Below are 4588 nucleotides of genomic sequence, written 5' to 3'. Positions count from 1 at the left end.
GTCCGCCGGTCGCACTCCCCGAAGGCTCAGAGGCCGTTCCGGCGGGCCGGGCCCGGGCCCCGCCGCGGCCGCTCCGCCGGTACCAGCACCGCGGCCTCAGCGCGGCCGGAAGTGGCCGGTGAGGGCCGGGCGGCCATCTTGGACGCGGGGGCGCGCTGCCAGGCCTCAAGATGGCGGCGCCGCCGCGCGGGGGCTGCCGGGAAGGGGCGCGCGGTTGCCGCGGTAACGGGGGCAAGGCCCGGTGTGAGGGCTCGGCACGGCCCGGCCGCGGAGCCCCCGGGCCGGCCCCTGCCGCCGCTCCTCGGGCGGGGTCTGCGCTGCAGGCGAGCCCCAGGCTGGGGCCGGCCCGGTCACGGCTCCTGGAGAAGACGATTCCCCACCAGCCCGGCCTTCTCCGGGCTCTCCAGCGTGGCCAGGGCCCAAATTATTTAGGCAGGAGAACAAACGCCTGGGAGGGGCGAGAGGGTCCCTGCAAGGGTAGCAGAGAGGTTGCAGTTACACTGTGGGGGCTTGATGCTGGAGTCTGGTGGTATGAGCACACAACCACCCTTGCTCTGGGATTTTATCCCTCCTAATCCCATGTAATTATAATGCCTGGGAGAAGAAGGAATAACCTCTGCAGTCTTCGATTCAGCAGAGAGGAAAGAGATCAGCTCCTTTCCTGTGCAGCTGTTGCTGAGGAATTTTCCCGTTCTGACAGCCTGAGGTAGGAGTGAGCTCTGGTAGAAAACAGCGATGGGAGTGAGGGATTGAACTGTGTTCCATGGGAAAGGGAGTGAACAAATACATAGAAATGTGTATTTACTTTGAGGGTGGTGAGGCCCTGGCACAGGTTGCCTGGAGAAGCTGTGGCTGCCCCATCCCTGGCACCTTAATGTCCCCTCACTTCTGGAAATCTCTTTGTGTCACTGGATCAAACAGTTCAATTTACAGACACACAGATCAGTGCCAATTAATTCGTAAGGGCTGTTCAGAGCTCGGAGGGGATGTGGCAGCTCGGGCACCTCCACCCACAGATCCCATGTACAGTGTCCTGGGAGGCTGCACTGACTCAGCTGGAAGATCCAGACCCGAATGTGACCGAGCTGTGCTGAACTGGGAGTGCTGGTTATTTACAGACACATCACAGAGCTGGAGTTGACACAATTTCTATCCCTCTTTTCACATTGTGCTTCAAAGACAGCCAGATGACAGAGCACCAGGAAGGCTGGACAGAGAAGCTCTGGCTGCCCCTGGATCCCTGGAAGTGTCCAAGGCCAGGTTGGATGGGTTTGGAGCAGCCTGGGATAGTGGAAGGTGTGGAACAGGATGGGCTTTAAGGTTCCTTTCCACCCAAACCATTCCATGACTCCACGAAGGAGGGCTGGGGGTCTTTGCCTCGCTGGTGCCAACACAAAGTGGTGCCAGGAAGGAGAGTCAGGAGGTTCTGCCCTGCATGGGCAGCTCAGGCTGTGCGTGCCAGAGGTGACCTTGGGAAAGGTGGCTTCAGTCACTGCCCTTGGACTGGCAATATGCTCCTTTGGGAGTAAGCCAATATTCTGAGAGGCCAGATATAACCTGATCCAGGCTTGGCCTTGCTGGGATGTGCTCCAGCCATGACATCACTCAGTAATGCCACGTCTATTTACTACCAGGGGAAGGTGCTGGATTGGAGGCTGAAATCCCTGGTTTATCTGCTGAGCAGGTTAGGAGCAGGAAGCAGCATTAGCAGCCACAGCTTGTCCTTTTCAGGCCCAGAGAAGTCTGTTTCCATGGGAAACACAGCTCTGCTCTGCTCTGAGAATTCACCTCTCCTGTTTCCATGCTCCCTGTAAGGCACTCTGAGGCTCAGCAGGTTCTTCAGCCCCCCCAGCTCATCCCTGACTCATTTCCACACAGCACTTTGCCAGTGGGGTAAATGGATACCTGGAATCAGGTGGCCATTGCGCCATCCACAGACTTCTCATCAATGAATCAAAGGATTACATGCAGAGCTGAACCTGCTGGAAGGTAAATTCAGACTTTTTACAGGATGAAAAACATCCCCCAGGAGTTAAGCCAGGACTTTGCTAAGCCAGGACTTTGCTCCGGCAGGACAAACCAGGGCCTGGCGTTTCCCAGCATCCCTCAGCACTCTGTCATGCACCAGATGGGATTTTTTCGATTACTTCTTTGCAGATGACAAATCAAGGTCAAGGGATAGATGCTCCCCTTCAGCACAGCACAGCCAAGAACCCAGGAGAAACCTTAGGGTCAGCAACAAAGGATGTGCTTAAGAGACCACATGGTTTTCCCTCCAGCACAGTAAAACTCCTCACCAGGAAAGAGCTGCTCAGCCTTTTTCTATGAGCCAGTCCAAACCCATCACACCTATTCCCTCCTCCAGGAACAGCTTGGGATCACAGTGAGTTCCAGTTCCATGGCAGAGAACAGCCTGGCACTGACACTGCTCCTCCCTGGGGCACAGAGCCTCCCCAGCCCCAGGGTGAGCCTGGGACACAGCACTGGGGTACAAATCTATCTCTGGGTCACCTCTAAAGCCCTGGAGTGTAAGACAGGCAGGTGACAGATGGCTGGAGGCAGGGGATCATGGGGACTCGGCCACCCCACAGCAGCCACGGCTCCGTCTGCCAGCCGGGGCTTAGAAACCTCCGGAAAAGCTGACACAGGGAAGAGGGAGCAACACTCTGAGAGTGACAGGGATAAGGGGCAGAGCAGGGGGAGGGAAATGGCTGTTTGTGACTCAGAGCAGATGACTCTGTGGGAGTGCACTCCCCGGAGAGCTGCTGGAGCGAGCAGAGCTCGGACAGGCCCGGATTCCATCTGTGTGCGGGAGGTGGCTGAAGTCATCTCCAAACCCCGCAGGTCACTAAGCTCCGGGTGAGCAACTGTCACTCCACACCCCTGAAATCCATAAGCAGCCTGGAAACCCAAAGCCTGTCATTAGGAATGATAAAAACAGTAATTAGAGCAGGGCTGTCATGAGTTCACACCTGGAACATCAATATGAGGCGTTTACCCAGCAGCAGGAGAGCACTTCCCCCGGAATGCATCCTCTGCGGATGCATCAGGCACAAAGCTCCACGGACCACTCTGCACACAGGTGTAAGTAAATACTGCAGAGAGCCTTGCAGAAAGACTTTATCCACCACAACAGCAGCTCTCAGCTTTGAGGGATCTAAAAGTGCTGCTGCTGTGGAGGCCCAGGAGTTACATGAGCTCCTGGGCCATGGGCTCTGCCTGTCCTGATCCCAGTCCTGGTGCTTCACTGGGACTCAGCTGGGTGCACAGTGGGCTGCACCAAGGAGTTAAACCTTCAAAACACACAGATTTTGGGGCAAACAAGCAGTGCTGAGGAGTTAGACCTTCAAAACAATGCAGATTTGAATATCAGAGAGCTGTTCCATTAATTTAGCCTTAATTACATCTTGTAGAGCTCTGAGCAGCCACCACAAAGCATGTGAAAATCCACACTTTTTATTTCTTCATGGAATAACAGGTGTAGCAGCTTAAGTTGAAGTGTCCTTAACATCAACGACAGCAAAGAAATACAAGTATGGCTTGAAAATAGCTTTATTCAGTAAAACTGAGTCTGTACAGAGCCAGGGAGGCTCCTGCTGCAGCACAGCAGCTGTACTCCTCACTGCCTTCCCAAATGGCTGCTTGGCTTGCCAAACCCATTTCTCTTCAAAATGTTAATACATGACATTAATTAAAACACGAGCCAAGCTTAAAGTAAAGGTTTTCCTAATCAAAGTTCTTCTAAAGTTTTATTCTCTTGGCCTTCAATGTTGGCACCTGAGTGGTCACTCAGGATTTATCCTGTACCAGCCATAAATCACACCTTATTTCATCTATTAAAAATAGATTCCCATCCCTCCATCCTGCAAGGAGCTGAATCAGCAGGGAACTGAACCCACAGCAGCACAGCCCAGAAATTTTTGACTTTAGGGCTGGCATGATGGTTCCTTCCCTGACGGGACAGCTGCTGAAGGATTGAGGTGAATTTGGTTCCCCAGAGGTTGTTGGAGCAGGTGAGAGGCTGACACAGGTGCCACCTCCAGAGTGAGCCAGGAGGCAGTGCCAGAGCAGGGAGTGGAGGGTCAGGAGCTCTGTCCCCAAAGTCAGTGTCCTTTGAGCTCGCTGGGACAGACAGAAATAGGCCTGAAAGCACATTCCCCAAACGGCCTCATTTCCCTGCCCTCACACAATGTTCTCTTTCCTTCTCAGCACCAGGGTATTTGTTTTATTTTAGGATTTAAGCGCTTACAACCTTTATCGAAGGATAAAGGTGCTCAACAATTGACTGTAATTTTTTTTTTTTTAGTCTTAAGTATTGCAATTAAGGAGCACAAGCCAGCCCAGGGTAACAAAGGCAGGTTAAACATCCCCATCTCACAAGTCTCACCAGCAAACCAGCAGAACAGTCCCCAAGGAAATAATCCTCCCATTCCTGCTGTCAGCTTCCCTTCTCTAAGTACTCGAAAGTTCCTCCCTGAACCAGGCTGTTGTGTTCAAACAGAAAAAGGTCAGGGTGACACAGAAAGGGTTTAACTTCCTCCCCAGCGCTGGATCTCTGACCTGGATGACATTCAAGGTTGTCAAGGAA

Source organism: Catharus ustulatus, chromosome 11, assembly GCF_009819885.2.
Source record: "Catharus ustulatus isolate bCatUst1 chromosome 11, bCatUst1.pri.v2, whole genome shotgun sequence".
Taxonomy (NCBI): domain Eukaryota; kingdom Metazoa; phylum Chordata; class Aves; order Passeriformes; family Turdidae; genus Catharus; species Catharus ustulatus.
Note: the sequence above shows the minus strand (reverse complement) of the source record.